The sequence below is a fragment of the Salvelinus sp. IW2-2015 genome, linkage group LG37 (genome assembly GCF_002910315.2).
Source record: "Salvelinus sp. IW2-2015 linkage group LG37, ASM291031v2, whole genome shotgun sequence".
NCBI lineage: Eukaryota > Metazoa > Chordata > Actinopteri > Salmoniformes > Salmonidae > Salvelinus > Salvelinus sp. IW2-2015.
The window spans coordinates 6803699-6815810 of record NC_036876.1 but is presented as its reverse complement, the minus strand read 5'-3'; the positions used below and the strand labels follow the sequence as shown (position 1 = coordinate 6815810).

Below are 12112 nucleotides of genomic sequence, written 5' to 3'. Positions count from 1 at the left end.
TCCTTTGCTTTCAGTCTGTAAAACACTGTTAAAGATYTATTCATTTGATCACATTTCAGTGTTGCAATATGTCTTAACATTTGGCATCATTTTCACATTATGGCCTATGAGCCCACCAATTAGTGTCAKGCAATCTAGGAACAAGTTTCAAGTTTTTATTAGTCCTATGTACAGGATACACACTGTTCAACGAAATGCGAACCTGCGAGCAAATTGAAACTTTTTCCTAGATTGTTTGACATTATGATTGGTGGGCTTTTTTTAATTGGAGAGTAAAGAGCAGAGTAAATAAAGAGGAAGTATATGTATCGTTTTACTTTGGAATTTAGCACCATCGAGAGTGTGTGGGTTGGTGATAATTAGCTATGGAATATGATGCCTCAATGTGTCATCTTACTTTTTAATTAAACTCCTCAGATGAGAGAAAAACCAAGTAGACAACCTCACACCAGCTGTGGGAAAATGTAATAACTGCAGTAACGTTGTTGTTTTACGAGAAATTTCAACTATTGTCGGGTCAGTGAAAAAAAAGTTTTTGCATTTAATTTTTTTTTTTTTTTTAAATAGTTTGCTTTCACGTGATTGGGTTGTTATTTTTCTCAAGGGGATCGTATTTCAGGGTAGTTGTCATCCCTAGTTTCTGCTCTATGTTAGATATTACATTATTTTCTATGTAAATCTATGACAAAAGTTGTGAATAGAACTAAGAGTTTTTTGCCTTTTCAGTCTGCTTTCAGTCGTTGTCAGTACAGTACCRGTTGTCTTTGTCAAGGCAGAGATTTATTTAAACAAAAATCATTATTTCACCTTTATTTAACCAGGTAGGCCACTTGAGAACAAGTTCTCATTTACAACTGCGACCTGGCCAGATGACTGATTAAACTTGCCATAACTCTTTTTACCAAAGTTACATTTATTCCCTACGATATTCGTTCTTTAAAAGTAGTAGTCAAGCCTACCCAAAATAATTTTGGCACGCTAATATAATTATTTGTGCCGGCTCATCAACAGCCTAGTTTAAAATGTCACAAGTGAAAATTGCAGCTTTTACCTGCTGTTTTTCAATTAAGTAATTATTTTTCTCTGAATCTCATCTGAAATGCATATCCACGAGGCCAGTCTATAACATCGAAGCTGGTAGCTATTCTCAGAGGTGAAAAATCAAGAGTTCTCAGAGTTCTGTTATGTGATTGCGCTAATGCCTGACCCTAGAGTATTCACTTCCCACAAGCATAGGGGCTACACGTAATTGATTCCCTGTTGTCGCTTAAGCAAAAACAAAACTTGTAAGGTGCGTGCCTTATTAAATGACGGTGTATCAAACAATGCTTTTACATGCATTTGGGAGGCACACTGTAGAACATTATCTAGCAACGCTCTGCTAACTTTCGCTGTCTCTCTCTCTCTCTCTCGCTCTCTCTCTCGCTCTCTCTCTCGCTCTCTTGCTCTCTCGCTCTCTCGCCTCTTTCTCTCGCTCTTCTCGCTCTCTCTCTTGCTCTCTCTCTCTCTCTCTCTCTCTGTCTCTCTCTCTCTCTCTGGCTCTGTCTCTCTTCTCTCTCTTGCTCTATGTCTGTCCTCTGTCTGTCAATTCAATTCACTTTATTGGCATGACGTAACAATGTAAATATTGCCAAAGCTTATTTTGGATATTTACTATAAAAAATGAGAATCAACATTGTCAACGGGACAACAGTAACAACAATACCCAAGGGTCAAAATAACCATACATTCAACAATAACAATAAGCATACAGTAGAGTACATGTGCAGGTTGATTGCGTCGTCAGACACTGTCCCTCAACTTATGGCAGGCAGCAATGTAGTGCGCTGCCAACCCACAGCTCTCTGCTCCTCCCCCAACAGGACGGGTAGCCTATCCTCATCAGAGAGGTCTTTGAAACCTTGAATAAGGGTTTCAAATTTGGGGAAAATGACACTCTCTAATTGTTTTATATTTTTGACATTTTGTCAGGAAATGCAGCTCCGTCTCAGGTTCTGCTGTTGTGCAGTGGTTGCACAGCCTTTCCTCTACAGGGAGCCAGGTTTTCCTGTGTCTACCCTTCTCAATGGCAAGGCTGTGCTCACTGAGCCTGTACTTGTCAAGGTTTCTAAGTTTTGATCAGTAACCATGGTCAAATAGTTTACCACGGTGTACTGTCGATTTAGGGCCAAATAGCACTGCATTTTTCTTTGTGCTTGTGCTTCTCAATAAGTACTGTAGTTTTTGACTGTGTTGTTAATTTGGTTTATTCTGATTGATTGGATGTTCTGTTCCTGAGGCTTCAGTGTGTTAGTAGAAACAGGTTTGTGAACTCAGCCCCAGGACCAGCTGGATGAGGGGACTCTTTTCTTTGCTCAGCTCTTGGCATTGCAGGGCTTGTAATGATATGAGAGGGGTCACTGTATTTTAGATGTTTCCAAAACTTAATTGCTATTTTTTGAGTTTTTATTATTAGTGGATATTGGCCTAATTCTGCCCTGCATGCATTGTTTGTAGTTTTCCTCTGGACATGTAGGAGAATCTTACAGAACTCTGCATGCAGGGTTTCAATGGGGTGTTTGTCCCATTTGATGAAATTATGTTTTGCAAGTGGACCCCACACCTCGCTGCCATAAAGTGCAATTGGTTCAATGACATATTCAATTAGTTTTAGCCAAATCTTAACAGGTATTTCAATTTGAATTTGCTTTTTAATGGCGTAGAATGCCCTGCATGCGTTCTCTCTCAGTTCATTCACTGCCTCATTAAGGTGTCCAGTTGAGCTTATATTTAAACCTAAGTAATTGTAGTGTGTWCAGTACTCTATATATTTTGTACCAATTGYGAACTTTGGTCTAATTCCCTGAGATCTGGATCTTCTCTGAAAAATCATTATTTTAGTATTTTTGGGGTTTACTGTCAGGGCCCAGGTCTGGCAGTACTGCTCTAGCAGGTCCAGGCTCTGCTGTAGGCCATGTGCTGTGGGTGACAGCAGGCATAGGTCATCTGCGAAGAGTAGGCATTTAACTTCTGAATTGTGGAGACTAACACCAGGGGCTGAGGATTTTTCTAGAATAGTGGCCAATTCGTTAATGTAAATATTGACGAGTGCAGGGCTCAGATTGCAACCCTGGCGAAGGCCCCGCCCCTGGTTAAATAATTATGTTATTTTKTTACCAATTTTAATGCTGCACGTATTGCCAGTAAACATTGATTTAATTATGTCATATGTTTTACCCTCTACACCACTTTCAATAACTTTGTAGAACAGTCCTGTATGACAAATAGAATCAAATYCTTTTTGGAAGTAAATAAAGCAAGAGTATATTTTGGTATTATTTTGGTGGACATCTATCAGGGTGTGTAAGGTGTAAATATGATCAGTTGTGCGACGTTTTGGTATAAATCCAATGTGGCTTTTACGCAAGACATTGTGCTTATTAAGGAAGTTTAGAACTCTTACATTTATAATACTACAGAATACCTTCCCCAGGTTACTGTTCACACAAATGCCTCTGTAATTGTTAGGGTCAAATTTGTCTCCGTTCTTAAAGATTGGGGTTATAAGTCCTCGATTCCAGATGTCAGGGAAATAACCTACACTCAGGATCAAATTAAAGTTTTAATTTTGCACTAGTGAGTTTGAGCATCTCATTTAGGATGCCATCAGGTCCGCATGCCTTTTTAAATTTGAGAGCCTGAAGTTTCTTATAGAGCTCCTGGTCAGTAATTGGGGAGTCCAGTGGATTTTGGTTGTCCCTTATAGCTTTTTCTAATTCATTCAACTTCTCATGAATTTGGRGTTGTTCTGCGTTTGTGTCAATTTGAACGGTGTTGTAGAGTGTTTTAAAATGGGTTGTCCAAATGTCACCATTTTGTATCGCTAATTCCTCTTGTTTAGATTTTTTTTATTTTTTTCCAATTTTGCCAGAAGTTGTTTGTGTTTATGGACTCCTCAATTAGCGTCAGCTGCTTGCTGTTGTACTGTGCTTTTTTGGTTCTGAGTGTACCTTTATAGAGTTTTAAAGTCTCACAGTAATGAAGGCGTAATTCACCATTATTTGGGTCTCTGTGCTTTTGGTTGGATAGTGTTCTAAGTTTTTTCCTTATAATTTTACAATCTGCATCAAACCAGTTGTCATCTGTGATCTTTTTTGTTTTGTTTTTTATCAATTTCAATTGTGCTTCWTTTGCCGTTTGCCTGAATATATAGTTGATGTTTTGTACTGCTAGATTGATGCCTTCTTTACTGTGAGTGAATGTGGTATCCAGAAAGCTTTCTAAGAGTGTTTGGATATTTTGGTTACAGGTTGCTTTCTGYTATTCWTCTGTGCTGTTTTGGGCCCATCTGTATGAATTTCTGATGTTGTACAGCTTACTGGGCTGTGAATGTGTGGTTGTTTCCATGTCTGTTCTTTTGAGGAACAATGTAATTTGGCTGTGATCAGACAGAGGTGTTAGTGGCTTGACAGTGAATGAGCTGAGAGAGAAAGGGTCAATGTCTATGATCATATAGTCTACTGTACTGTGGCCAAGAGGTGAGCAGTAGGTGAATCTCCCCAAAGAGTCCCCCCGTAACCTACCATTGACAAAGTACAGACCCAGGCTTCTACAGAGCTGCAACAGATCCCTTCCGTTGTTGTTGACGGTGCTGTCACTGTTGTTTCTATGGGGGAGATTAAGGCATTTAGAAACAGTATGGCCTGTAATAAAGCTGTCCCCTCGTGTGCTCGTTAGATCAGGTAGTGTTCCTGTGCGCGCATTTGTGTCCCCACAGATGAGCACATTTCCCTGGGCCTGGAAATGGCACGTCTCTCCTCAAGGGTGGGGAAGATCRCCTCTGAGTAATATYGGGATTCTGAGGGGGGGATATATATTGCGCAAAGGAACACATATTTGTCTGTCAGTACAAGTTATTTTTTCAGTTTTAACCAAATGTGATATTTGCCAATTTTGAGGGGATCAAWTAGATGTTGTTTTTGTTTTTGTGATGGCACAATTACCTCTTTGTAGCCTGTGGGGCAGTGAGTGACAATGTCAGCCTTACACCWTGTCTCCTGCAGAATGATYACGTCAACATCTTTAAGATTTTTGTTGAACTCCAGTGCTAAACTCTTCAGTCCAAAGGTTGATGAGTTTAGGCCCTGAATGTTCCACATGCTAACTGATAGTGATTTCATGTTGCAAAAAGAAAGAATAGCAGTCAGAAATACAGTAACTACTAACTAATAAGTTGTTAAGAGTGAGAGAAACAGGATGACAGCTAACATTTGTTCTGTTATATATATAAATATTCCTATTCATTGAACAAGTAAATTCTAGTACAGTAATTCTAGTGTGTGTGTGTGTGTGTGTGTGTGTGTGTGTGTGTGTGCGTGTGCGTGTGCGTGCGCGTGTGCGTGTTGCGCTTAGTGCAGATGTATTGGAGGAGATGTTAATCTCACTTATTCCTACAGGGTTTCCTGTCCTCTGACGACCTCTGCGTAGCTGCGCTGGTCCTTGCTGTTGGGCCCTGTTGAGTGGAGGCCAGTTCTGGGCCGTGGAGCTTCCTCTTGTTCTGGTAGGGGTGGTGGTCTGGTGCGGGGTAGGTAGGCTGGGCCCGGTCGGTCTGGCTAAGCGATGGAAGTGGTGATGCTCTAGTGGTGGGTGGGGCCTGTGGGCTGCGCTGGGTCTGGTGTGGCGTTGAATGGGCCTGGGGCTCTTGTGGTGCAGTGGTCTTGTAGGGGTCTCTGGTGGTCCTTGGTGGTGCAGTGTCTGGGTAGGGTCTCTGGGTGTCCTCTGTCCAGTGCGGCATGGGGTGTTTGTCTACCAAGGCCACGTCCTTTAGAGACTTGGCAAACATCCCTTACTGTCTGCTTCCTCAGGCTGAGTGGTCGTGCAGATGCTCTGGGTGATTGTTGGGGGTGGAGCAACGTGTACGTTCGGGAGTAGGCCACACCCCTCTGGTGATGTTGACTTTCTGAAATGGTACGGGGATGAAAGTCTTTGCGGGCAGCAGAGTGGAGATGGTGATGTGGAGTTGGGGAACCACTCAGAGGCCCTCACTCTACTCTGTTGACCAGGCTGCCTGCTCTCTCCTGTCCTCTCTCTGCTACTCTGTTGACCAGGCTGCCTACTCTCTCCTGCTCCTCTTCTCTGCTACTCTGTTGACCAGGCTGCCTACTCTCTCCTGCTCCTCTCTCTGCTACTCTTTGACCAGGCTGCCTACTCTCTCCTGCTCCTCTCTCTGCTACTCTGTTGACCAGGCTGCCTACTCTCTCCTGCTCCTCTCTCTGCTACTCTGTTGACCAGGCTGCCTACTCTCTCCTGCCCTCTCTCGCACTCTGTGACCAGGCTGCCTCTCCTCTCCTGCTCTCTCTCTGCTACTCTGTTGACCAGGCTGCCTACTCTCTCCTGCCCTCTCTTGCTACTCTGTTGACCAGCTGCCTACTCTCTCTCCTGCTCCTCTCTCTGCTACTCTGTTGACCAGGCTGCCTACTCTCTCCTGCTCTCTCTCTGCTACTCTGTGACCAGGCTGCCTACCTCTTCTCTCCCCTCTCTGCACTCTGTTGACCAGGCTGCCTACTTTCTCCTGCTCCTCTCTCTGCTACTCTGTTGACCAGGCTGCCTACTCTCTCCTGCTCCTCTCGCAGGTTGTTGGTGCCGGTGTGAATAATGATGTGCCTGGTGTGCCAAAGTCAGTCTGGACAGAATGTGGAGTGCATCTTGTGTTTTTGGGCACCATATTTGGCGCACCTTGTGTGGAGAGTTTATCTTATTGGATGAATTTCCCATTTGAGCACATGAGGATGGCCACCTCAGTGGGTTTTCCAGATTAGTGCGTTTACGGTTGGGGGCTGGAGTACACAGGGCCTGTGTACATGGAGGGGTGTGTTGGGTGTGTTCAGGGGGGCCAGAGAGCTTCTCTCTGTGTAGGTGTTCTCCATTTGAGCCTCCTTGTTGACTGGGGGCGTGGGTAAAGTGTTGTCGGTATGGGGTCGCTCGCTCTCTCTGTCTGGGTCGCTCGCTCTGTCTGGCTCGCCCGCTCCTCTGTCTGGGTCGCTCGCTCCTCTGTCTGGTCGTCCTCGCTCGCTCTGTCTGGTCGCCCGCTCGCTCTGTCTGGTCGCCCGCTCGCTCTGTCTGGGTGCCCGCTCGCTCTCTGGGTCGCCCGCTCGCTCTGCTGGGTCGCCCGTCGCTCTGTTCTGGGTCGCCCGCTCGTCTGTCTGGGTCGCCCGCTCGCCTCTGTCTGGGTCGCTCGCCTCTCTCGTCTGGGTCGCCGCTCTCTCTGTCTGGCTCGCCCGCTCGCTCTGTCTGGCTCGCCCGCTCGCTCTGTCTGGCTCGCCCGCTCGCTCTGTCTGGGCTCGCCGCTCGCTCTGTCTGGGTCGCCCGCCGCTCTGTCTGGTCGCTCGCTCGCTCTGTCTGGCTCGCCGCTCGCTCTGTTCTGGCTCGCCCGCTCGCTCTGTCTGGCTCGCCCGCTCGCTCTGTCTGGCTCGCCCGCTCGCTCTGTCTGGCTCGCCCGCTCGCTCGCTCTGTCTGGCTCGCCCGCTCGCTCGCTCTCTGGCTGCCGCTCGCTCTGTCTGGCTCGCCCGCTCGCTCTGTCTGGGTCGCCCGCTCGCTCTGTCTGGGTCCCCGCTCGCTCTGTCTGGCTCGCCCGCTCGCCTCTTGTCTGGGTCGCCCGCTCTCTCTGTCTGGGTCGCCCGCTCTCTCTGTCTGGGTCGCCCGCTCGCTCTGTCTGGGTCGCTCGCCTTCTCTGTCTGGGTCGCTCGCTCGCTCTGTCTGGGTCGCTCGCTCGCTCTCTGTCTGGGTCGCTCGCTCGCTCTGTCTGGGTCGCTCGCTCTCTCTGTCTGGGTCGCTCGCTCTCTCTGTCTGGTCGCTCGCTCTCTCTGTCGGTCGCTCGCTCGCTCTGTCTGGGTCGCTCGCTCGCTCTGTCTGGGTCGCTCGCTCTCTCTGTCTGGGTCGCTCGTCGCTCTGTCTGGGTCGCTCGCTCGCTCTGTCTGGGTCGCTCGCTCGCTCTGTCTGGCTCGCCCGCTCTATCTGTCTGGCTCGCCCGCTCGCTCTGTCTGGCTCGCCGCTCGCTCTGTCTGGCTCGCCCGCTCGCTCTGTCTGGCTCGCCCGCTCTGTCTGTCTGGCTCGCCCGCTCTGTCTGTCTGGCTCGCCCGCTCTCTCTGCTTGGCTCGCCCGCTCTCTCTGTCTGGCTCGCCCGCTCGCTCTGTCTGGCTCGCCGCTCGCTCTGTCGGTCGCTCGCACGCTCGCTCTGTCTGTCTTGGCTCGCTCGCTCTGTCTGTTTGGCTCGCTCGCTCTGTCTGACCTGGCTCGCTCTTTCTGCTCGCTCGATCTGTCTGTCTGGGTCACCCGCTCTGTCTGTTCGGGCTGGCTGGTTCTGTCTGGCTCGCTCGCTCTGTTTGTCTGGCTCGCTCGCTCTGTTTGTCTGGCTCGCTCGCTCTGTCTGTCTGGTCACCCAGTCTGTCTGTCTGGCTTGCTCGCTCAGTCTGTCGCTCTCGCTCTGTCACGCTCTGTCGCGCCTCTATCGCGCTCTCTATCGGCTCTCTCGCGCTCTGTCTCGCTCTGTCTCGCTCTGTCTCGCTCTATCTCGCTCTATCTCGCTCTGTCTCGCTCTGTCTCGCTCTGTCGCGCTCTCTCTCGCTCTTTCTGTCTCGCTCTGTCTGTCGCGCTCTGTCGTCTGTCCGCTCTTCTCGCGCTCTGTCGTCTGTCGCGCTCTCTCGCGCTCTGTCGTCTGTCGCGCTCTCTCGCGCTCTGTCGTCTGTCGCACTCTCTCGCACTCTGTCTGTCGGCTCTGTCGGCTCGCTCTCTCTCAAGCTCTGTCTCTCTGGCTGTGTCGCTCTCTCTTGCTTCTCTTTCAATTCAATTTCAATTCAATTTAAGGGCTTTATTGGCATGGGAAACATGTTTACATTGCCAAAGCAAGTGAAATAAATAATACAAGTGAAATAAACAACAACAAAACAATAACAGTAAACATTATACTCCAAAAGAATAAAGACAATTCAAATGTCATTATTATGTCTATATACAGTGTTGTGAGGTTAAAGTACAAAGGAAAAATAAATACTAGCTTATATTTCAATGTTCACTGGTTGCCCTTTCTTGTGGCAACAGGTCACACATCTTGCTGCTGTGTTGCACACTGTGGACTTTCACCCAATACATATGGGAGTTTATTAAAATTGGAGTTTGCTTTTCTAATTGTGGGCTGTGTAATCTGAGGGAAATATGTGTCTCTAATAATTGGTGGGTCAGTCACAGTGGTCAGGTTTCTGCCACTGTGTACTCTCTGTTTAGGGCCAAATAGCATTCTAGTTTGCTCTGTTTTTTGTAAGTCTTTTCCAATGTGTCAAGTAATTATCTTTTTTGTTTCTCATGATTTGGTTGGGTTTTAATTGTGTTGCTGTCCTGGAGCTCTGTGGGGTCTGTTTGTGTTTGTGAACAGAGCCCCTGGAGCAGCTTGCTTAGGGGACTCTTCTCCAGGTTATCTCTCTGTATGTGATGGCTTTGTTATGGAAGATTTGAGAATTGCTTACTTTTAGGTCATTTTAGAATTTAATGGCTTCTTTTCTGGATTTTGATAATTAGTGGTATCGGCCTAATTCTGCTCTGCATGCATTATTTGGTGTTTTACGTTGTACACAGAGGATATTTCTGCATGCAGTCTCTCAATTTGGTGTTGCCCCATTTGTTTGCACGCTCTCTGTCTCGCAAGCTCTCCGCGAGAGTTTTTTCCTGTGTCTACCCTTCTCAATGGCAAGGCTGTGCTCACTGAGCCGTGACTTTTTCAAGGTTTTTCTTAAGGTTTTAATCAGTAACATGGTCAAATAGTTAGCCACGGTGTACTGTCGATTTAGGGCCAGATAGCACTGTGTTTTGCTTTGTGCTTGTGCTTTTTTCCCCAATAAGTAATGTAGTGTTGTTTTGACTGTGTGCAATTTGGTTTATTCTGATGATTGGATGTTCTGGTCCTGAGGCTTCAGTAGAACAGGTTTGTGAAGTCAGCCCCGCTCTCTCACTCTCTGTCTCGCTCTCTGTCTCGCTCCGCTCTCGCTCTCTGTCTCGCTCTCGCTCTCTCTCTCGCGCTCTGTCTCTCTCTCGCCGCTCTGTCTTTCTCTCGCACTCTCTGTTCTCTCTCTCCGCTCTCTTGCTCTTCGCGCTCTCTTGCCTCCTCGCGCTCTCTTGCCTCTCTCGCGCTCTCTTGCCTCTCTCGCGCTCTCTTGCCCTCTCGCGCTCTCTTGCCCTCTCGCGCTCTCTTGCCTCTCTCGCCTCGCTTGCCTCTCTCGCGCTCGCTTGCCCTCTCCGCGCTCGCTTGCCTTCTCTCTGCGCTCTCTTGCCTCTCTCGCGCTCCCTTGCCTCTCTCGCGCTCTCTTGCCTCTCTCGCGCTCTCTTGCCTCTCTCGCGCTCTCTTGCCTCTCTTGCTTCTCTTGCTGCTCTTGCCTCTCTTGCCTCTCTCGCGCTCTCTTGCCTCTCTCGCGCTCTCTTGCCTCTCTTGCCTCTCTCGCGCTCTCTTGCCTCTCTTGTGCTCTCTTGCCTCTCTCGCGCTCTCTTGCCTCTCTATCTGTCTCTGTCTCTCTCGCCGCTCGCTCTTTCATATTCCTCGCTTTCTCTTCTAATGAACCTTTCCTTCTCCAGGAGTACCAGTTCAGTATCACCTTGGTGCGGATGGGCTGACTCCAAACGGCGAGCAAGGAAGCGAGAGTGATTGAGAGACAGACACAGTAGATTTATGCAGTAAACTAATAGATAAGTAGATAGTGTCCGAGGCAAACAGCACCAGATAAACAGACGGATCAGGAGTGAATGATTGACTTGATTGCCGCCATTAGATTGGTCGATAGATGGATTGACGTGTACTGTTTGGTTTCGGATGTTACTTTTTTTCCCTTTTTTTTTAGATGGGTAGATTGCCATGTCTCATTTCATTAAGGATTAGGCAAGAAACGTGTTCCTCAAGTGATCGGAGTGAATATTATGGGTTAGCTATCATTCTGGTTTCGGTACTGTATAAGGAAGGGATTCAGTTGATTTGCTATAGAACCTACAGACTGTGACCTTCCATGAAATGCCTTGGCTACAGCTGTTGCTCAAACACCTTTGATGTAGCTCATTACTGTATCTCCACTAGTCAACCTCACCTGGACCTTACTGCAGCAAACCAAGACACCTTAGAAAAGGCATACGTATGGAGGTGAAATACACAGTTATGGTTCTTTCCCTGACCAGACCACTCATGAAGGTTTAACACCACCGGAGGTGTATGTTAGTAAGATTCCCGCCACAGAGGCTCGATACCACCTGTGGCCCCACCTCCCCCAGCCCCATAGGCACGCGAGCTGCTATGGCAATGGAGCATGGGAAATGGGCAATGGAGCAGGGGAGCCATGTCCATGCCCACAGCTGGTCTTGGCTCAGCACGCCATGCCATGTGACTATGGGCACAGGTGTTTTGCATGGGATTCTGGGAATGTATTTTTGGAATGGTGTGGTTTTTCCCTTTTGTGGTGGGTTTGAATCATGGAGGTGGTTCGCTGCATCGTCTTATCATCCTGAACGGTGATGCATTTGTTTCTGATTGGTTGATGTATGAAAGCGACATAAGATGATGAAAGAGCTGTGGATCCTGTATGCAGTGGCGATTCTAGCTTGTATTAGAATCTACCCCCCCCCCCTTGGCGCATTTTGGAACAACTCAGACATTTGGAACAACACAAATAAATAATCATAACATTAAAACTATATAAATATAAAAATAAGACTCATGAATATCAAAAAGAAGTACAAAGACAAATAGAAACAAATTTGTGTTTGATTTGGCATTTAGCATCAATACATTACCCATCCCTCAACACTGTTGACCAAGAGTCAAAACTAAACCAATAACACCTTGGTGGTTGCAGACTGCTTTATATTATTCTTAACGATTTGCACAAACCAGAAAAAAAAATGCAACGATATGTCTGTGAAACTATATATTCACAGTATTATGAATGAATTGTGGTTTATTTGGTGCATTTCGTATGTTGACTGATTACTAATCGCAATAGTACTGTATTCCCCGACAATATTCCCCCACTCCCCTACCTCGGGCTTCCAGTGGGTGACCTGAAGGTCAAACCTACCACCGCCCCTCCCTTTTATACTTCTGAGT

At 47.3% G+C, this 12112-nt stretch overlaps 1 protein-coding gene across 8 annotated transcripts in view; it reads left to right on the top strand.

The window, feature by feature from the left end:
• LOC111960292 (adhesion G protein-coupled receptor L3-like) overlaps nt 1–12112 on the top strand; it is a 345871-nt gene that overhangs the window by 202647 nt on the left and 131112 nt on the right. The gene's annotated exons all lie outside the window — the stretch shown is intronic.